The following is a 23,604-nucleotide window of genomic DNA, read 5'->3' as shown; positions in this document are numbered from 1 at the left end:
CTTTCATGTATTAGACTGATCACTGAGCTGAGGGTCTCAAATAATGATGAGGCTGTCACTCCACAGGCTGCCCATCCCCACCCCAACACTAAGAAACAGCTGGCCTGAGGACAGAAGCCAGTTCCTTATGCCCACATGCATATTACTGCAGGTTTACTGTGGTCATCAATGACCTGTAACAACCGGTGTGACCCCAGGACACTGAACCCTTATCACCACATGGATCCCTTTGCTGCAGTCACCCACGCAAACTTTGGAGTCACCTCGTCTTTGCACACAGTTGTGTCCCAGGCACCCCTTTCAACCACCCGCCCTCAGTGACCAGGTACAAAGGGCTGGACATAAGCCAGGGAGTAGCAGTGACTATTCTTCTAGATTCTTTCTGGAGATCTGCAAGAAGTTCCCGTACTGTTAAGCCCCATGTGGTTTTTTATTTGCCAATCTAGTATTAACAGAGTTATTACTGGCCGTTACTGTGAAAGAAGAAATGGAAGCAATCCCTTTGGAGTGTAGCAAAAACTAGAGAGGAAAATAAGAATTCATTAAGCCTAGGATCCAGACTCTTCCCAAAGTTATCTGATTGGGCCACTACTTTGCATTACCTTTGCTAATGAATCATCCTCTTAAACAATTAATCGACTTTATTTTTCCTTTTGCCTGGGCCTGTCTCCTTCTCAGAGTCAGAGATGAATAGAACAAAGCCAAACTGCTCCAAATGACTTTAAAACCAATTGTTTAAAAAAGAAATTATGGACCAGGCGTGGTGGCTCACGCCTGTATTCCTAGCACTCTGGGAGGCTGAGGAGGAAGGATCGCTCGAGGCCAGGAGTTCAAGACCAGCCTGAGCAAGAGCGAGACCCTGTCTCTACTAAATATAGAAAAAAACTAGCTGGGAGTGGTGGTGCCCGCCTGTAGTCTCAGCTACTTGGGAGGCTGAGGCAGGAGGATCACTTGAGCCCAGGAGTTGGAGGTTGCTGTGAGATAGGCTGATGTCACTGTACTCTAGCCCCAGTGACAGAGCGAGCGAGACTCTGTCTCAAAAAAATAAAAAATTAAAAAAAAATAAAAAGGAAGTTATGAAACACGTACGAGATAGGGTTAGACACTAACAGATAGTTTTCCTACAATGGTTTATGAAGCTGGTTTCTTAGTTCCTCTCAGGGGGAGCTGAAAATGGAGTTGTCTACAGGAAAGTTAGTGATCTTTTTAAACAGCAAATTGGATTCATGATCTCCAAGCCCAAAGTGCTCCCATCTCACTCCTTGGGAAGCTAGTCTCAGAGGCCCTGCCCCCACCCCATGACCTCTCTGACCTCCTCCCCTACCATCCTCTGCTCTAGCCCCACTGCCTCCTTGCTCCTGGAACAGGCCAACCATATTTCTACATAGGAACTCTGCTCTCACCTGCCCTGTTTTTCCCCCATAGCCACACAGCTTTCCCCTCTCACCTTTTCCCAGTCTCTGGGCAAATGTCACCGATTCCCTGACCATCCTACTAAAACCAGCTAATTCTACACCTCCACCCTGGCTCTATCTCCCTCCCCTGTTTATCCACCCCACCCCCAATACATGCTACTTATTTACTATCTCTCCCCCCTTGAATGTAAACTCTTCAAAGAGCAGGCACTGCCTATTCTTTGCTGTAATCCTCATGTCATTGAAACAGTATGGAACACACAGCAGGCATTCTGTGTGAATGATTAAATGGTATAAGAATTAAGCCTTAGAGAACTAGGCTAGAACTCACATATTCAGAGACTGTGGTGGTAAGATCAGAGAATTGCAAGAAGAGAAAACAGAATATGATTGAGCTAAAAGCAGAGCTGGAGGATGCTGAAGATCTTGCCTGTAAAATCCTCAGGGTCTAGTTCTAAGGGAAAAGACCCAGCTTGGGTCCACATGAGAACTGTGACTTCAGAAAGTAAACATGGATCACAGTAGAAGATGGTAATCTCAAACTCTGAAAGCTTGACCCACTTCTTCTTGAGATATCTTAAGTCTAAAACAGCTAAACAAGAGTCTACTTCTTTGATATTAAATCTGATTATACAGTCACATGACCCAAAGCCATCTTAAATATTCACATATAAATAATGTGAAAATCTAAAGGAAATCGCTTCTACTCCTATTCAAAACGCCTCTGCAACAGACTATTATTTCTGTGTTCCAATGACTCTGTTGGGCAACAGGTAATAGCTATTTAAATATTACAATGCATGACACTATTCTAGCGCTTGACATGCACTAACTCATTTAATCTTCACAACACTAACATCCTCATTTTACAGATGAGGAAATGGAAGCAGAGTTCACAATGCTCCTAAGCAGCGGGGACAAGGGCCCAGCATGGCCACCCCAACGGGCCATGTTCTTAACGTTAGACTGCTCAGAGGATCTTCCACATAGTTAGTACAGATGCCACTTGTCCCACGAAAGGTGGGCCTTGAAAGTGTGTGGCTACCAATAATACTTTTAGGTAAATCCCTTCTCTGTTGCCCTCTCACAAGAACCTCCATGCTGTTCCGGCTGGTTCTTCATCATTTCTAGGACTCTGAAGAACAATTCTGTCCATGCATGTATTTTTCCTGTTTGTGATGTGCTTCTACTCTAGTTCTTGGTGTCAATGGCCTTCTCCAGATGATAAAACAAGCTGAATGGGGGCTAAATTAAACAAAAAACACTAAATCTGGCAGTTTAAACTAATGAAAAGCTTCCTCAAGAGATGCTCTCTCTATAAATAAATACTTTACATGTTGTTTAATTAATCCTTCTGGAAATAAAATCAGGCTTCTGAGTGTATAAACAATGCTGCTGCTTGTACCATATTTTTCCTAAATAGGAGCCACCAAGAGCTAAAGACCACTTTAAACATCAGCACATCCGGCCTCAGGCTGCCTGCCTACTGAGAGTACCCTATCTCCAAACAGGGAAACAGATATGGGAACATTTCCTTCTCAGGTCTGTTCTCAGCCCTTTCCTGTAGATTCCTTGTCCTGTATGATGCCCTTCTCCCTATTGTTATATTTTATGGACTAGAAGGAAAAAAAATCCACAGCCAAATATCTGCTACAGGGTACCAGTCAAGTTAATATTTTTAGTATATTGAAGTATTTGAGTACCAAGTGGTTGCAAGTTTCTTTTTTAGGAGCTCTGAGCAAACCAATTAGGAAAATCAAGTATTAATAGTATATTATCAGCAAGAGAAAATGTAAACCTGGACTTCGTAACTTTACCATTAGCATATAAAATAAGCTAACAATAGAAATCATTCCAGTACTATCCTACTGTTTTAGAAAAAGCATCAGTATAATCAGTTATAATTTAAAAAAATTTTTTTTATTTTTTATTTTGTAGAGATGGGACTCACTACATTGCCTAGGCTGCTCTTGAACTTCTGGCCTCAAGTGATCCTCCTGCCTAGGCCTCCCAAAGTGATGTGATTACAGGTGTGAGCCACCACGCCTGGCCCTACAATTTTTTTTGAAATTTAGAGACAGGGTCTCCTCTGTCACCCAGGCTAGAGTGTAGTGCCGTGATCATAGCTTACTGCAGCCTCGAACTCCTGGGTTCAAGCAATCCTCCCACCTCAGCCTCCTGAGCAGCTAGGACTATAGGCAAGTACCAGCACACCTGGCTAATTTTTAAAGTTTTTTTGTAGAGATGGGGTGTCACTATGTTGTCCAGGTTGGTCTTGAACTCCTGGCCTCCAGTGATCCTCCCGCCCTGGCCTCCCAAAGTGCTGGGTTTATAGGTGTTAGCCACGGTGCCCAGCCAATGTAATCAGTTTTAAAGTGTTGTGATTAGTAACTACAGATGCCTGAATTCCCTTGTTTGAATGAATACAAACATGTAGTAAAGAAAATCTGGTATCTCAAAGGAACTAAGTCACCCACAGGAACTTGCATACATACTCTGAAAAAGTTATTTACCAATGTACTTTCCATCCTGACTTTCCCTCTCCTGATTTTCCCACGTATTCCTAAATTTCTGAATGGTTTCAGAAGGGCTATGGAGGTGTGCTAGCTAGGTCCAGAACTTCAGGCCTATGCATTCCAGAGTCCTCACGCCGATCTCACTTACAACCACTGTCTCCCAGCTGCGGCTGCATTCTCCATCCTGCTGGAGGGTCGACAATCTTGCTTGCTGTCTTACAGAAAATCAACCTCAGCTTTCTTTGGCCTTCCTTCCTCCACATGTCCAACATTATCCCACTCCCCAGTCCATTCTCTTCTTCCCAAAGTTCTCCAAACTGTCTTCAAGATAGTTTCCTCTCATCTTTTCAAGTACCTTAGTCCTCTTTCATTTCAGGTTTAAGCAGTGATTTTCTCCTTAATCCTTTCTTGCCTTTAAATCCTCAAGACATTAACATATATGCATCTAATCATGGCCCCTGTGTAGGGGATATTGTTTGGCCCCAGGCCTACTCCTTACCCATCCCCACCTTACTCTATGCCCTGGGAGGAGCACTGTAAGGATTATGGACAGGCCCTGCCACCCCCTGGCTTCTGGCCCAGTTTGGCTGATAAGAGGCAGGAGTAAAGTAAGACAGAGGAACTGACTCTCCTGGCTCCCACCTGTGGTTACTAAGGCTGGCTGAGACTCTCCACTAATGGCTGCAGCTCCACAGGGCAACCCAAACATTTAGCCACTTTCTCCAAGCTCCAGGAACCACTTCCTCTTCTGCCCGCCCAGAAGACTACATGTTCCCTGTTGGTGTTCCGAAACCCTGCTCACTCTTTGCAAACAGTCCTTTTATTAATCTTTTGCAGTACTATCTCAACTCAGCAACCATGATCACCCACTTTCTGGGTTCTTCTCTGCAGATCAAAAGCTGGGAACTACTGTTCCAGAATCCTTTTCCAGAATGGTTCTGGGTTAGAGTTTGCAAAGAGAAACACGAGAGATTTGGAAGGTAGAGGAAAGGAAAGATAGTTACAGCAGACATGGATTCAGAGCTCAGGAGAGCCATCCTGTGGTGCTTCAGCTGGAGATTGACTGGGAGCATCCCGCTTGATCTTTCCAATCCAGTTCTTCCAAAGGTTGGACAAAGCTTCAATTCCTCTATCAAAACCCTTCATACCTGCAATAGAAAGCTTCTCTTTTCCTGAATGATTCAATTAAATGCTCCTCAAATTACTCAGTTTGAGTGTGCCATCTGTTTTCTACTGGGACCCTGACTGATATAGTTTTTTTTCGTATTCTTACGATTTCAGGGTAGACTATTATCACTTGGGGGATGAGAGACTTCTATTTCACGCAGTATGGCATGCAACAGGGACTAAAATTCCTCCCTCAACAAAACACCTAGAAATGTCAGACAAAATGCACAGTTAAGTTGCAGGGAAGTAAGAAATGCCCAGGGTTAAAAACTGGATGGCATATTATAAATAGAGTAGCAAGCAGGTGCTGGGCTCTGAACACCAGTGATGAGATGGGGTCTCTGTAGGACTTCCTAATCACACAGCAAAGGCTTTGATAACCATGCAGAGACAGACACAGAGACAAGGCCCCAGGGCCTCTCTAGTTGGTAGTAGGGAAACAGTCACTTCTGCACATAAGAACTCTGGCCAGTGTCAGTTGTGGCTGAAATAATTTCTATAAAGACGACAAAACATTTATTCTTAGGCAGTCGGTTCTTTCATCAATTGACTCAACTTTCTATCCTCAAGGAAAACCACAATCATCCCAAGCAAGATGCTTTAGAATGACTTCAAGTTCATCTCTTACTTTAACTCTCTGATAACTCATGATGTCATCTAATCACGACATCGCTCTTCCCTGTATTTACCCTTTCCCACTCCATCCTCCTCACTGCTCTCATCTGTCTTGGGCTGGAATAACACCTCCAGAAATTCTCTTTCCCAGCACCTTCTTCACCTGCCTTCTTGTTGCCCTCTTCATGGGCCTTGAAGCCCTCTGGCATCTTCCCAACACAATTTCTGCTCCTCCCTACCCTCTCACACAAGCCTTCCCAGTCCCCTCTGTGCTTTCTCACTTTCACCTTGGTCTCAACTGGAGCTTTCTCTAAAGCATCCCTAGGTCTATAAATTCCTTTGTGTCATGTCAGGTCATACGGCCCTCAGAATCTGAAGCGCTCTTGAAATGATCTTTTCTACAAATCTTCCTTAAAGCTGAGAATTTGTTGGCTTTACTTCGCTTAGTAAAAACAAACTTAGTAAAGTGCATTTACTTTTAACCAGTATCTAAGGTATGCACTATTGATGTAATAATTACCATTTATTAAGCAACTTCTATGTGTCAGGCACTGTGCGCGGTTTTACATATTATCTCAATTAATATATGGGGGGGGACCCAGATAAATTATGTAATTTTCTAAAAGTCACTCTTCTAGGACAAATTAGAGCTGACTTTTTTCTTTTTTTTAAGAGACAGAGTCTCTCTCTGTTGCCCAGGCCAGAGTACAATGGCACAATCATGTATCACTGCAGGCTCAAACTCCTGGGCTCAAGTGATCCGAGCTGATATTCTGTAATTCTAATTCTTCTGACTCTAAAACCCATGATCATTTCCCTTCACTGCACCACAAATTGAGCAAGGAGCACCTAAATCCATGTTTCTGAAAATCCTGACACTTGCATCAAACCTATAATAGCTGTAGTTATTGCTTATTTATTGCATGCCTAACACATGCCACACACTCTACCAGGTCTTCTACATAAATGTTAATGTATTTAATCCTCGCCATGACCTAAGAAGTGTTGGTACTTCTTTTTGTAAACTCAGAGAAGTTAAATAAGCAAAACATTCAAAATAAACAAAGAGGTAGAACATGGAATGCCCACCCCAGAACCTAGTATATATTTTTGGCAGAAGCCTTCCTTGAACCAGCAGCAAGACAATGCTGCTACTCTCACAGATTGGGAAGCATTTTAGAAAGGAATCTTGAAGTTTGCTAGAATTGAGTTGACTGCTTGTACCTGGATATATGTGAATCATTTGTTTTACGTGTACACAAATGCGGGATCTTCCTAAGCATATCAGGCACACAGATCGGCCCAGTGACTTGATATTTCATATTCTATGTCCTGTTTACACATGGTCAGAGCCTAGATTTTTCTGAATATAATTAGGCCTTTAGAAGATGATGTGTGAGAGTTCTGGCCTGTCCCCTGACTATTTGGGAGCCCAAAATGGAGCTTGAAATCAACCTAAGGAACCAACTCAGTCAGAATTTGCAACATTGTCTAGAGGAAAAGAAACCCACCAGAATGCTGCAGATCTAAGTCTGTTCTCTGAGAGTCAAAATCCTTATTATGATAGCCATGTGAGCTGCTAAGAAATATCTGCCTTCAACCATGATCAAATACATGCAGGGAAAAAGTGGGAGCACAAATTCATAACCATTAAATTTTCCAAAAAAATTTAAGAGATGATATCCTACCTAGTGAGGTTAGGCTCAAGCTGTTATGAAAAATAACAAAACAGCATAAATGATCATGATTCTTTGGAAAAGCAAATTGGTAATAAAATCTCAAAACAACCAACCAAACAAAACAAAATACCAACAAATTCACTCCAGTGATATCTATTAGAAGGAAAAACTGGCAATAATCTCAATCACTTGAAAATGATTACGCAAATTATGGTATATCCACTCAAAGAAATAGTACATAATCACTAAAAATAATTGCAAAGATTCTTGCACCATGGAAAATGCTTATTCTGTAACATCAAATACAGGAGCATATAAACTTATACCTGTGCTATGATTAAAACTATCTTGAAACAAGGCATTCATTTAGTCCTGGGCCAAAGGGAATAAGGAAAAATGAAAACCTTTTGACTATCCATGGTGGCAGGATTACAGATGTATTTTCTCCCTTTTGATTTCCATAATATTTATGTTAATATTTGTAGAAATTAATCACTTTAAAAAATTATACCCTTTACACTAGCTCAACAGTATCTTTACTCTATCTGTTCCTACTGAGAGTAAAGTGCTGCTTTGCCCAAGGGCTGAAGAAAGGGAGGCACAGGAAACCCCACAGGCCCAGAGGCAGGAGGCAGAGGGAAGAACCTGCCAGACAGAACTTCTGCTCCAGGAAACCTGGAGCCAACACCACGCAGAATACTGGATGCCAGGGTGCCCCAGCAAGTGTACATACAGAATCACTGGCTCAGAGATATTTTTCAGAATCAGGCCTAAAACCAGCTGAATTCCACCCCACAGAGGGCAAGCCTATTTTTAGACATAATCTCAAACAGCCAAGATGCTGCAGCATCCAATCAACTGAATGCTTCTCTAACTCTGCATGGAAGGCCATAAATCTGCTCCTGGACCAGACCAAAGGAGTCTGGGCCCCACTCCACTTGATGGCTACCTGTCTTATATTCACAGGGACATCCCAAGATCACTTCAGATGACCTCATCTGTGATCAGGAAGGCCAAATAGTTTCCGAAAAGTGGGCAGGAGAAGAGTGGGCCAGTGGCATATCTCTGGGCTAGCTGGGGCACTCTGAGAGTTGATTTCTTAACTATGGAGCTTAAGGGCTTTTGAGATGTCATTGAATATTTTTTCTCACTTAAAGGGTGTATGAATACATAATTTCTAAACCTTAAAGACAAAAGGATCACAGAAAGTAATTAGTGTTGCCACTTATAGGCAAAAAGGGTGTTCATTTTATAATTCATTCAAATATAATTTTGAATTAAAATTCTAAAGATACCAATGATCAATCCAAAGTAGAAGTGGGCAAAAGCTGTATGATGAAAATTTTAAACTTTACTGAAGGACCCAAGAGCTTAAAACAAAACAAAATAAACCAGAAGAACACACAGTGTAGCCAGACAACAAAGGCCAGTATTATAAAGAGGTTAAGTCTCAACATATTAGTTTATAAAACTCTAACAGAGTTCCAGTCAAAATATTGACAGGGCATTAAAAATTTTTTTGTAATTATTTCAAACATTCAGGAAAGTGCAAGAATAATTCAAAGTGTTCAGACATCCCTTTCAACAAGATTCCCCAACTGATGATGTTTTATATCATTTGCTTCACTACCTTTTCCTGACCCCTTTGCGAGCAAGCTGAAGAAAAGGAGCCCCACTGTCCCTAAGTACGCCAGTGAATACTTCCAAAAACAAGGACACTCTCCTACATAACCAGCATACAAAGCCTCCACATCAGGAAATCAACATTGATACTACAATATCAATCCAATCCACAGACCTCATTTAAATTTTGTCAGCTGTCCCAACAATGTCACTTTTCCTTGTGGTCCAGGATTCCAACCAGGAATGTCTCACCAGTGTCTGTCAATCTGGAATAGTTCCTCAGTCTTTCCTGACTTCCAAGTCCCTCCCAGAGTACGGTCCTTTCATTTTGTGGGATGACCCTGAGCCTGAGTCTAATCTATGCTTCCTCATGACCAGACTCAGGTCATGCTTTCTGGGGAGTAATTCCAAACACATGGTGCAGTGCTCTTCCCAGTGCAACCCGCGGTGGAAGAGGACTGATGGAGACTGAGCCACCACTGATGATGTTAATTAACCATATTCATCTGGTCAAGCCCATGTTTACCAGGTTTCTTCACTGTAATGTTATCATTTTCCTCTTTGTAATTGGTATTTTGTTGGAGAAATTCTGAGATTACACCAATATCCTGTTCTTTGAAAAAAACATCCACCATCAGCATCCACTGATGACTCCCACGTGAATCAATCATCTCTATGATGATTGCCAAATGGTGACACTCTTTATCCATCATTCCTTTCAAATCTCTTAGTAGGCAGAGCTTTTTCTCCTCATCCATTAATTAATTCATTTAATGCTTGGATTGTCCCAGATCTGGCCCGTGGAAACCTCTTCAAACTAGCTTCTGTGCCCTTTTGACACACTCCAGTCTTTGAACATTCTCTTACTTCGTGGCACAAGATGCTTCAGATTCATCTTATACCTTCCCTGCCCCAACTCCTGGAACCAGCCATTAACCCCGCCATTTCTCCAAGAACACCTGATTCCTTTTAGAGGATGATAATATTTAGAAACAAAGATCTGGGTGCTAGGATTGCTCACTGTTGCTGGGATGTCACTGCTTCTAGCTAGAAAACACACACATACACGAAACTTCCACACCTATAACTACTTCTGGATATATGGTGTATATGTTAAAGAACCATGAATTCACATTGATACCTCCAATTCTAATCCAAAACCTCAGGGTTCCTTGCAGCCTTCCATCTTTCCCTGTTTGTAATTCCTTCCTCAGACAGGAAGAAACCTGGCTCCCGTTATCTCAGTATATGCTTACCTGCTTGCTAAATGTAACCAACCTCCTGAGCTCTTCAGTCTCATCCCTCACACCCCTCATCATCACCTCCTCGGCCATGGGGCTCACCACTTTTTCTGTGTGGCACGCTCCCATTAGGTTTTGATAAACTAATTCTAAAGTTCATCTAAAGAAAATCTAAGGAGAATGTGTAAAACTAGTCAAAAAACTTTAGAAAACTATGAAAAGTCAGGAGACATTTGCCCTACTATACATTGAACTTAAATCAAAGGGTGTTAGGATAACATGATACCTTTCTGAGAGAAAAATATTTGTGTTCAGATCCCACTTCACGATATCCATAATGATAAACTTCCAGGTGAATTAAAGAACTAAACATCACCACACAAAAGCATAGTAATTTTAGAAGAAAACACAAAACATTTAATCCTAAGGACCAAGACGGTATTCAATTTTGGATTTTTATATACCATTTTGTACTAAATAGAACCTGGGCTTCTTGGAAAAATGGCTGGTTTTCCAAGGGGTAGGCAAAGTACAAGGTACAAGCCTGTAATACTTTACTGAGCCAGAAAGCCAGGATATGCTCCCTTTCAGTCTGATGGAGACAGAGCAAACCAGACTGAGGGGGAAACTGTGATTTTGTAGGATCAGGTTTGTGTGTGTGGTGTTTCTTTTTTTTTTAACTGTAATAGATTGCATTTATAATGGAAATTTTCCAAACCAGCTCTCTAGCTGTGTGTGCATGAGCAAGGATAAATCTTATAAACAATGTAAGTGAAAAAAACATGGTGTCTAGAAAAGTGGGTCTGAGTAGGAGGAGAGGAAGGTATTTAAGAGGCTCTACCTGTGACATCTATTAAATCTGGGTGATAGGTACATAAGTGCCATTAATCTCTGTGCTTTTCTGTATGTTTGACATATTTTGCAAAAAAACCAAAATTCTGGTTCCCCATTTAACCAGTCTGAGAAAATACCATAGGTCACAGCATGGAATTTAAGACCTCTCAGCTTCTGACAGCAGCAGAATTTCTACCTTCACCTCTCATGACTTCACTTCGTACCTCCTGCTCCAGTGACACCAAACTTCTCTCCATTCCCCAAATGTGCTTCAGACCTCTAGGTCTTTGCCCATGCTGTTACTCATGTCTGGCATGCTAGTGTACCATGCCCACTTTCATCATATGATTAACCCAGACTCTTCTGTGAAGACCTGCTCAAATACCTCTTCTTTCGGGAGCCTTCTTCCAATAAGTTAATCACTCCTGTCTCAGTCCCCAAGGCTCCCAGCAGCACGGAGTCGTGGAAAGAGTGTGCACAGACTTTGAACCCAGACATAGTCAAAGTCCGAATTGGCTTTTGCAGCTCACTGCTAGGTGAAATCTTCAGCAAATTATTCAGTTTCCTCAACCATAAAAGAGAAATGCCTCTATAGTTAAGGCTAATGATACATTGCACCATTCTGCTGAGACCTCTCATGATCCTGAAAGCAAGCTCTTTTCTTCTGTTACTGGTAAATTTCAAAACAATGAGTAAATCCAGAAATGGATGAGAAGGATACATAACAAAACTTTAACTCACGGTGGGATAACTTTTTACTTGTTTCATTTTGTGAAAATGAGACTAGAGTCATGTGTTACCTATGTAAAATTTTTTAAAAAGAAAAACTAAAGAAGATTTATAGAAAGCCCCTAGCAGAACAGTCTGACAAACAACAGCTAACAATCAGTGAGGGCTGAAGCAAAGAGGATGAAGGCGGCTGGGAAAGGACCAGGGTTGGGATTCAAGACCCGACTCCAAAAAAAAAAAAAAAAAAAAAAGGGAGCCCCATGTCTAACAGAAAACACATCTATACACACATAATTTGTCACTCAATATATATTTGAGCAAATACTATATTCCAGGCACTGATTTTAGGTTCTGGGGATACAGCTGTGAACAAGACTGTCACAAAATTCCAACAGTCGGTCCTATGAATATATAATAGCATTCAAATACAGACAAAACAATTAACAAATAAACATACACTGGGGACTAACAAATGCTCAAAGAGAGAACTAAAGGAGGCTAAGGGGACAGAGAGAGAGGCGTGGGGGGAAGTGTAGGATTTGGACAGGATGGGCAAGGTCAGCCTCCTAGAGGAGGTGTGAACAGAAACCTACATGAGGTGAGGGAACAGATCATGCAAAGACCTGGGGGAGAGGAGTGCAAGGCCAGAGGCAGGAATGAGTTTGGTGAGAAAACAAAGTGGCTGACATGGCAAAAGCCAAGTGCAGGGAGAACAGAGGAAGACGCAGTCACAGAAATGGGGCTTGACCACACTGGCCTCGCTCTCCTGTGGTCCATAGACAGGAAGCACTGATGTTGCCTGGAAGCTCATTAGAGATGCAGAGTCTCAGGCCCCAAGGACCCACAGAAGCAGATTCCACATGTTAACAAGGTCACCAGCAAGTCACACATATGGTACTGTTTGAAAAGTATCGGTGAAAGGCCTTGTAAAAGTTAAGGGCCACATGGGAAGTTTGGATTTTATTAGAAGCCTTTGGAGGGTTTTGAGCCAGAGCGGCATGCTCTGGTTTCAGTTCTCAAATGGCTGCTCTGGCTGTTTTGTAGAAAACAGACTCTGGGCAGAACAGGGAGTGAGTGGAGAGCTATTTTGGTAGTCTGGGTAGAGGATGTTGGCTGCATGTGTGAATGGGGTATTGTTGATAGAGGTGGTGATGTGTGGTCAATAAAGGACATATTTTTGAAGTTAAAGCCAACATAAATTGCTAATGGATCAGAAGTGGATGTGATGGACACAAAAATTATGACAAACAGTAGCAGTCAACCCTAACTAGCTGAGCACCAGCCACGTGCCAGTCACCACTCCATGTCTGTTACTGGTAGAAATTCATTCAATCTTCACAGTAATCCCATGAGGTAGACAGAGTTGACAACTCCACTTTATTAAAATGGAGACAATGAGGCAGAGAGCAGTTTAGTAATTGTCCAAGGCCTCAAAGCTGGTCATGGAATCTGAGGCCAGGCAGGGGGCTTCGGAGCTTGCACTCCAGCACCATGCCTTGTGGAGCAGCTGAGAACAGGGAATCATTTGTGAAGGGATGACGATGGTAAAGGGAATGGAGAGTGTTTTGCCAGACATGCTAAATCTGAGATGCCTACTGCACATCCAGGTGGAGACGTCAGGTAGACAGCTAGCGTGACTGGATGTCAGGGGAAAGGTGGGGTGGAGATAAAAAAGGGAAGGTCATCAGCAAAGAGATAGTATTTAAAGCCAAAGGAGGAAATAAGATCACTCAGACCACTTTGTCAAACTGCAGGCTATGAAATCAATTTAGTGGGTCATGAATAGCACTTAAAAAAAAAAAAAAGAAATAGAGCAGAATGGAAAATAACAGAGTCCATGGCTCATAGTAAGATGAAATATAAGAACTGTTTTACAAAATTTTTGTTTCAGTTGTGTCTGTGTGCATATGCTGGTATAATGTGTTTGTACTAGGCTGGCACTAGTATGGTTGAAAAAAGGTTTAAAGTTACTGGATTAGGGATTAAGTGTAGGATTGATCCCCAAATCACGCCAACATTTAGAGATTGGGAAAAAAGAAAAGAAGCCAGAAAATGAGAATGAAGAAAAGTTAGTGAGGAAGGAAGAAAGGCAGTATGGGGCCTTAGAGCCGAGTGAATGTGACATGCTGGTGAGAGTCATGCAGCATGACCACAAGAGAGCTGTACGTAATTATGGGATGGCAAGCACACAGCTTGGGAGCAGTGGGGAGGGTGACCTGTTTAAATTGAGCACAGAGTGAAAAGGGGAAGGAGAAAGCTGAGATTAGGATTTTAATTTAGACCTAGGTTTGAGGGGGCAGCAGGATATCCAGTCTGCAACTTACATAAATATCCAATCATTTGATATTTTTTAGCATTTACTGTGTGCTGGGCCCTAAGACACTATTCTGTCCTGAAAGTCTCACACTCTTCAAGAAAAGGAACACGACTGCAATACAGTGAGATCAGGGTCACAAGACAGAGTGTATAATAGGTTTGGTGAGGCCACTGGTCACTTTTCTTTCCAACCATACTGCTCACTACTGGCCAACCCAAACCCACCTCTCCATACAGACCATGTACTCAACACCTGCACTCTTACCTCTTGACCTGTCCTGGCCCCTCCCAAAAATGTTTCCCAAATCTGAGTCATTCTTCAAGGCCATTTGGCCTCCTCACTGAAGCCTCCAGGAAACTGCTCAGCTTGGTGATCTTGCCTTCCCTAAACGGCATTTCTCATCCATACACCTATGTGGTGCTTTGTCCCCTGTCCTTACTTTCCTACTTTGTATAAACACCTCATCCCCCCAACTAGGCCGTACATTAAAAGTGCCCAACAAACATGTCTAACATCTACAAAGTTACCTCTAATGGTAGCCAAGCAAATCGTTGTTTGCCCTGCTATAAGACTTATCCCCAAGCCAACTTACATTTTAGCACCTTACTGAAACTAGTCTGATAAATTCACTCCCTGACCATTAAAACTGTCACTGGCTCCTAATTATTAGCACAGCATGCAGACTGCTCAGCCTTGTTTTCCAGGCATGCCACACAGCCTTCTCCCTTTCCCTGCCTCCCAAATCCTCTAAAGCTGGGGCAATGGCAACCAAAACAAATAGTCACGTACTGTTTAAAAACTTTCGGTCAACAATGGACCAAATATACAATGGTGGTACATAAGATTATAATGGTGCTGAAAAATTCTTAACACTCAGTGACTTCATAACCACCATAATGCAACACCTCATTACCCTGTTTGTAGTGATGCTGGTATAAAACCTACCATGCTGCCCAGTGGTATAAAAGTCTAGCACATACAATTATGTATAGTACATAATACTTGATAATAAACTATATTACTGGTTTATGTATTCTATGTATTCTACATGGATTTCTATGTATTCTATGTTTATGTATGCTATATATTCTACTTATAAAAAAAGTTAACTGAAGTTGGCACAGCAGCTGGTAGAGCATGTCTGTAGTTCCAGCTACTCAGAGGAGGTTGAGGCAGGAGGATTGTTTGAGCCCAGGAGTTCAAGGTCAGCCTGGGCAACATAGCGAGACCCTGTCTCTTTAAAAAAAAAAAAAAAAAAAAGTTAACTGTAAAACAGCCTCAAGCAGGTCTTTCAGGAGGTATTCCAGAAGAAAGCACTGTTTTATCATAAGAGATGACAGCTCCATGCATGTTACCGCCCTGAAGACCACAGAATGTGGAGGTGGAAGACAGTGAAATGTGTATGTTTGTGTCTTAGTGTTCAACAAAAAACTTTAAAAAATAAAAAGAAAAAAGCTTATAGACTAATAGGATATCAAGAAAGAAAATATTTTTGTACAGCTCTACGATGTGTGGTTTAAGCTAACTGTTATTACAAAAGAGTCAAATCTTAAAAAATGAAGTTTATAAAGTAAAAAAAGTTACAGTAAGGCTAATTTATTATTGAAAACATAAGAAATTTTTAAATAAATTTAGTGTAGCCTAAGTGTACAGTGTTTATAAAGTCTACAGTAGTGTACAGTAATGTCCTAATGTCCTAGACCTTCATAGTCACTCACCACTCACTCACTGATTCATCCAGAGCAATCTCCAGGCCTGCAAGCTCCATTCATGTAAGTATCCTATATAGGTATATCATTTTTTATCTTTTATATCATATTTTTACTGTACCTTTTCTATGTTTAGGCATATCTGGATACACAAATCCAACTGTGTTACAACTGCCCACAGTATTCAGTAGCCTAACATGCTGTTCAGGTTTATAGCCTAAGAACAATAGGCTATACCATACAGCTTAGGTGTGTAGCTGGCTATACTATCTAGGTATGTGTAAGTCCACCATAAGACATTCAAACAATGAGGAAACTGCCTAACGATGCATTTCTCAGAACACGTCCTCGTTGTTAAGGCATGACTGAACCAAAAAAAATAAAGATGCAAGGAGATAAAAATAAAAAAGAGACTAATATTCATTAATCTGTTGACAACAGATGAATGTGCTCCTAACCTCTACTGTTCTTAGTAACGTTTTATGTATTTACCAGCATACCCAGTATGCACCATTTGCAGCCTGTCCCTTGTTTGAGCTGGGCCTTCTATCTGAATATTAGCTTTGCTGACATACCACTCGTCTTTCAAGTCCAGTGCAATCCCGCATTTTCCCTAATATCTCCCTGTAGCACAAACCATGGTCAGCATTATCAAGAGTTACTGACCCTTTGATTTCCACCACAGCGTGGGGCCTTGGTTCTCCTACTGCCATGTACGCAGCAAACATTCAAAACACTGGATGAATGAGGTTGACAATATAAATTCTCCTTCTGACAAAAGTAAAGAAAACAGATGAAGACCAAAAGTTTTCATTTGTGAGGGAAATTCATACCAAGAAAGGGTTTCTATAATCCTTCCCCCCTCATTCTCTGCTTTGAACGTTGCCTTTCATTAAAGCATAAGGAGAGGCAAGTTAATTTTCACTCTCTTCCACAAAGTGATTAAGCATAACAGATCAAAACTTTCGATGAATAAAAATGACTTAATTTGCTATTAAAAATGTAAATAATGTGAATCAAAAGGTTTAAGGCTTTTTAAAGAGTATCGAAAATTAGTTACTTTCCAAAGCCTCACCCTTGAAAGAAAGCCCTTTAGTATGATGAAATGTAAAAATACTAAAAGTTATTTTACATATACATAAACACAGAGATACAGAGAACCAGTGAAACAGACATGTTTAAAATTCAAAGAGCCCTTTTAACATCAACTGACCACATTTGAATTTATGAGCAGAAGTTGAATCAAAACAAATAACATGATGGACATATTTGAAACACGGACTTGGGGGGAGGGGAACCAAGGGCAACACACGTAACCTAAACATCTGTACCCCAAAATATGCTGAAAAAAAAAAAAAAAAAAAAAAAAAAAAAAAACAAATAACATACTGTGAAACAAAAGTTCAGGCAACAACCTTAAAAAGGAAATACAGGATGGGACAAACACATTTTAATGCGTCCTTGGCCTTCTTGGGCAAAGCAATGAGAAAAGCAGTCAACCAAAGCATTTAGACTTGATTTTATTGGAAGTACCAACATCATAGGTCAACCTGTCAAATGAAGCAAAAGGCAGAACTGAGTTCTATGGGTACAGTCCACTTCAGATAAAAGCCAATGGACCTTTTTACAGTTTATGGGTCCTCTCCGTATGGCTGGGGATGCAGGCATGGGAGGAATATTGTCTGGACGATTACATCCTGTGAAATGAACATAGGAGTTAGGAAGATTGGAGGTGAGTTGACACTCTACAATGTCCACTTGTTGCCTCCAACTCACCACAATTCCAAAATACTGAACAATATGTTGGTTCTAGTTCTGTTGAAAATACCTATAAGCTAAACATCCTTCTAAAGATTGAGCTTCCCACATAAAAAACGAAACAAAACCTAAAAAAGCAAAAGTCCACACCTATAAATAGTTCAAAGGATTGTTTCAAACATGTTACGAAATGAAAAATCCAACTCCAAACTAAGGAGAAATAGTCACCTCTACGTATCCAAGAAGAGAATCAAGAATTAGCAAATTAATTTGGAGTCAGAAGATCTTAAAGAAACAAAAAAGCAGATCATTTCAGTAGCGTAAGATCTTTACGAATGGCCTTAGCTCTAGCTCCATTTTAGGTTCTCGTTTCATTTTATTAAAGGGGGGCTGGGAGGGGATGAGCCATAACTGTAACAAGAAGGGTGGCATGTAAAAATATAACAGACACAGAGACAAAAGAAAATTACTCCTGACCACTGTCTCTTGTCTTTCCCAAGAGATTTGAGGAGCAATAACCATAAAACCCTCCTCCCTCATTCCTCCTCCACTGGGAGCTCCTTTGATGTAATATAGTGTAGGGACTACTGGGTACCAAAAAGTACATAACATCTCTCTTCTTAAGAGACAGAAAGATCATGGGCATTCCTGTCTTGCCTACAGTCAAACTAAATGACATGAAGAAAGAGACCAAGAAAAACATGTTTAAAAAATCATCTAGAAATAGAATTTTATTTTAGTAAGCAAAATGAACAAAAATACAATTTTATTTTAGCACGGTACAATTGCTTCCCCTATTAAGCTTGTTTTCTATTGATTCTCCTGGGTGATTCATTGGAAAAGTACTGTATTTAGAATCAGTAAACCTAAGTTTAAATACTTAATAGTTTCATCACTTCTTCTGTGACTTAGGCAAGTCATTTAAAACACATGTCCCACTTTCCTCATTTGCAAAAATGGAGTTAACCTTGCCACCTCACAGGAATGTCCCATGATAAATTTGTAAACTGCTAAGTATGTATAAATTAAAATTATCATTATTAATATTACCACCCTCTTTCCCTCTCCCAGGTAAAAATTTTAACCAATGACAAAATAGGCGAAAGACAAGAAACAAGGAAAAAAACTGGAAAAGAGACTGGCTACCAGTCAAACAAACAAAACAAAACAATAAACCCTAAAAAACACAATAAGTAACTACTGATTGGTAGAAGCACTCTGTGACAGGTAACTTTTATGTTATTTTCTAAGAAAGCTTACACACCCTGGGATCTATAGCCCATTCATAAAAATCACAGCAGCGTTAAATCCTCATTAATCCTCTAATTCACAATCAAGAATGCCAAGAGAGCACATTCTTATTCTACATGGCAAGCGCCACAAGACCAATCCTCACCCACCCCACAGAGGGACCACCGCCTGACTGGTGGAGGCCCACTTGGAGGCAGACAGACTCTAAAGTGCAAGAGTTTCTCTTCCTTCACCGACCGCTAGCATGAATTATTAGCAAACACCCTAACCTCAGTCATTCTGAAGTAAGCCCACAGAGAAGAGGTAGCTAATGAGAGGGTATCATCATCTGCAACCCTAAATTTCAAAAATAAGAGAACCAAAAAAGACAAAAACATTTTATGGAAAATCAGCCACAGGCATACTCAGACCACCACAAGTCACACAAAATAGTTGAAATGACTCCTTGATCCATGGGCTACAGAATAGATGTTGTGTTAGCAGGCATGAAAAAAACATTAATTACTTTGTACATTTCCATTAGAGCTCTTGGGTGATCAGGTGCATTGTCAATGAGTGGTAGCATTTTGAAAGGAATCTTTCTTTCTGAGCAGTAGGTCTCAACGCTGGGCTTAAAATACTCAGTAAAACATGCTGTAAAAAGATACGCTGTCATCCAGGCTTTGCTGTTCCACTGACAGAGCACAAGCAGAGTAGATCTGACATAATTCTTAAGGGCCCTAGCACTTTTGGGATGGCAAATGAGCACTGGCTTCAACTTAAAAGGCACCAGGTGTTTAGTCCTTAACAAGAGAGTCAGCCTGTCCTTTGGAGCCAGACACTGACTTCCCCTCTCTAGCTATGAATGTCCTAGATGGCATCTTCTTCCAATAGAAAGCTGTTTCACTTATACTGAAAATCTGTTCTTTAGTGCAGTCACTTTCATTAATGATCTTAGCTAGATCTTCTGGATAACTTGCCGCTTCACTTTGCACTTGTATGTTATGGAAATGGCTTCTTTTCTTAAACTTCATGAACTAATCTGTGCTAGCTTCAAACTTTTCTTCTGCAGCTTTCTCACCTCTCTCAGCCTTCATAGAACTGAAGAGAGTTCAGGTCTTGCTCTAGATTAGACTTTGGCTTAAGGGAATGTTGTGACAGGTTTGATCTTCCATCTAGACCACTTAAGCTTTCTCCGTAGCAGCAACAAAGCTGTTTTGCTTTCTTATCATTCATGTGTTCACTGGAGTGGTACTTGTAATTTCCTTCAAAAACTTTTCCTTTGCATTCACAACTTGGATAACTGGGGCAAGAGGTCTAGCTTTTGACCTACTTCAGCTTTTGACATGCCTTCCTCACTAAGCTTAATCATTTCTAACTTTTGATTTAATATAAGAGAAATGCAACCCTTCCTTTCATTTGAACACTTAGAAGGCCACTTCGGGGTAATTAATTGGCTTGATTTTAATATTGCTGTGTCTCAGGGAACAGGGAGGCCCGAGTGGAGGGAGAGACACAGAAAATAGTGCAGTGGAACAGTCAGAACACACGTAACATTAATCAGTTCACTGTCTTAGGTGGGCGTGGTTTGTGGCACCCCAAAACAATTAGAAAAGTAACATCAAAGATCACTGATCTTCATAACAGATATAATAATGAAAGAGTTTGAAATTGGGAGAATTAACAAAATGTGACACAGAAACATGTGAGTAGGTGTTATTGGAAAAATGGTGCCAATAGATGTGCTCAATGTAAAGTTGCCACAAATCTTTAATTTGTTTAAAAAAAAAAAAAAGAAGGCCAGGCAAGGTTGCTCACGCCTGTAATCCTAGCACTTTGGGAAGCTGAGGTGGGAGGACTGCTTGAGGCCAGGGGCTTGAGACCTGCCTGAGCAACACAGCAAGACTTCGTCTCTATCACAAAAAAAAAGAAAAAAATTAGCTGGGTGTGGTGGCATGTACCTGTAGTCCCAGCTACTCAGGAGGCTGAGGCAGGACTGCTTGAGCCCAGGTGTTCGAGGTTGCAGTGACTGCACTGCACTGCACTGCACTGCACTCCACTCCAGGGAAAGGAAAGGAGAAAGGAGAAAGGGGAGAAAGAGAAGAAAGGAGAAAAAGGCGAAAGGAAAGGAAACTACAGTATCTGCAAAGCACAGTAAAGTGCCATAAAACAAGGTATGCCTGTATTTCCAAAGTTTCTAGGTGGTAGTAACAGCTAAAATTTATCTAGTGATTACTATTGAGTCAGACAATGTTCTAATAAAAAGCTTTAGTAGACAGGCATGGTGGACTGCACACCTGCAGACCCCCACCTACTCAGGAAGCTTAAGCGGGAGCATGGCTTGAGCCCAGGAGTTCAGGGCTATAACGCACTATGATCACATCTGTGAAAAGCCACTGCACTTCAGCCTAGGCAACATAGCGAGACCCCATCTCTAAAATAAAATAAATAAATAAAGCTTTAGTTATGAACTAATCTAACTGGTGCAAACACTTCACGAGGTAAGTACAATTATTATTTCCATTTTCTAGACGAGGAAACAGAGGCAAAGAATAGTTAAGTTATTCGCTTAAGGCCACACTGCAAATAAGCAAGAGAGCTGGGATTCAAAAAGCTGGCTGCAAAGACCATGCTCTAGACAGTGAATCTCGGAGCATCTGCCAACCAACACCACGTGGTTTTACCCAACCAGTTCAGCCATCTCTTACGCAATGTTACAGTGAGACACAAATGAGAATATAGTGTAGTACCTCTCACCCTATGGTTACTTGTTTCAACAAGGTTAAGGTTAGAATAGCATGAGTCCATGAAAATACGATCTCATTTTGTTTCCAATAATATGAACTAAATAATTTGACAAAAAAATGAATAAAATATACATGTCTTTTTAAAAGTAACAAAAAGCTAACAAGATAGTGAAGTATTACCTAATTAATATCCTGGAAAGAATGGAAATCCAAAGAAAGAGGCAAGACCAGGGGGTATTTGTTGATTTGCCAGGCGGACTAGAGGCCCAGGGAACATCTGGCCCCTCTAGGGCCCTGCATAGGGAGACACTCAGTAGCCTGTCCCTCAACAAACCTGTGAACTGAGGTCTCAAGGGCTGCATCCTAGAAGAATGAACTGGACTCAGCTTCAAATCATCTGGATAGTCCAGAGAACCTCCCATCTTCAACTTAAAGTGATCTTGGTTTGCTAGTGCTCTCAGGCACCTGGAAAAAGACATCATCACCCAAGGCCTCTACTTATTTCTATAAATAATGTTTCAAATACCAACACACAAGCATATGAATAGACAAAACACCATGAGTAAGAACCATTATAAACAAAGATCCAAAGCAATTCCAGACACCGGAATTATCAGAAGATTATTTTTAAAAAACTGTATTTACTATGTTCTAGGAAATAAAAGCCAACCTTAAAAAATTTAACAAGGAACAGGAATCCATAAAAGCAACACAGCAGATTTGAAAAAAACCAAAACTTAAAAATGTAATAGACCCATACATTGAGTTCTTAATTTAAATTAAAAGCAGATTAGTCAAAGAAGAATTCGTTAACTGGGAAGATTGGGTCGAAATAAGCTACCGAGGACGAAAAACAGAAAGGATAAAAAATACGGAAGAGAAGGTATCTAAAAGAATACAGTGAGGTCTAGCATATTCCTGTACAGTGGAGTCTCAGAATGAGAAGGGAATAGGGGTAAGGCAATATATTAGGAGAACTGCTGGGAATTTTCCAGAACAAATAAGAGATACCAAGCCACAAACTCAAGAAGCTTAGTGATGCCAGGCACAGTGGCTCATGCCTGTAATCCTAGCACTTGGGAGCCTGAGGCCAGAGGATCACTTAAGGTTGAGAGTCCAAGACCTGCCTGAGCAACATAGTGAGACCCCATCGTCCCTACAAAAAAGAAAAAAAAAACTAGCCAGGTGTGGTCGCACATGCCTGTTATCCCAGATATTTGGGAGGCTGAGGCAGGAGGATCGCTTGAGTCCAGATGTTTGAGGTTGCTGTGAGCTATGATGACACCACTGCACTCTAGCCCAGATAACAGAGTGAGAGAGACCCTGTCTCAAAAAAAAAAAAAGCAGCTTAAAGACACAAAATAAGTGATCTGTTATCTTCAAATGTCTTCTACAAATGACATGAACCTATTCTGTAAATACAGCATCAGTTATTAAACATGTATCTATTGTGATCCTACTCTATAGACAAATTTATAATGCTCCCAGCATATGAGAAGCTCAAAGTCAAACACTTAGAAGAAACTATAATGATCTTCCTACCATTGTGCAACCAAAAGTAAAAAGAAAAAAGCAGGAACAAAATGCTAGAGTGAAGTACTTAAAAGGAAAAGGGGTTAAACTTAAAAAGCCATAAAACTAAAAGGCACCTGTAGGATTAACAGTAGGGATACTAAAAAGTTATCCAAAGGTCCAGAACTAGAAGCTACAATATTTGCATTCCTTTCATTGTGCTAAGCATACCCAACAATCTCACCTGAAAGTCCTTGGCATGAGAAACTCAAAGAAGGACCTTTTCTTTATATTTTCCCCATCCATAACTAATAAAGGATGAAAAAAAGTCTAGCCAGGCTCACACACCTGCAATCCTAGCACTCTGGGCGCCAGAGGCAAGAGGATTGCTTGAGGTTTTAGGAATAAAGTAGCTTATAAATTTTTATGTATGCTGGGACTGGCTTTCAAAACTCGGTTTTTCCAAATTTTATGGGTCTTGTGAGCTGTATAAGTTTCAAAGAGATCTGGAA

At 40.8% G+C, this 23,604-nt stretch overlaps 1 protein-coding gene across 1 annotated transcript in view; it reads right to left on the bottom strand.

The window, feature by feature from the left end:
- Positions 1–23,604, bottom strand: part of TCF20 (transcription factor 20 (AR1)) — a 102,822-nt gene that overhangs the window by 52,191 nt on the left and 27,027 nt on the right. The window lies entirely within an intron of this gene.

This window comes from Propithecus coquereli, unplaced genomic scaffold, assembly GCF_000956105.1.
Source record: "Propithecus coquereli isolate 6110/MARCELLA unplaced genomic scaffold, Pcoq_1.0 Scaffold126, whole genome shotgun sequence".
NCBI lineage: Eukaryota > Metazoa > Chordata > Mammalia > Primates > Indriidae > Propithecus > Propithecus coquereli.
This window is presented reverse-complemented; position numbering and strand designations above follow the sequence as displayed.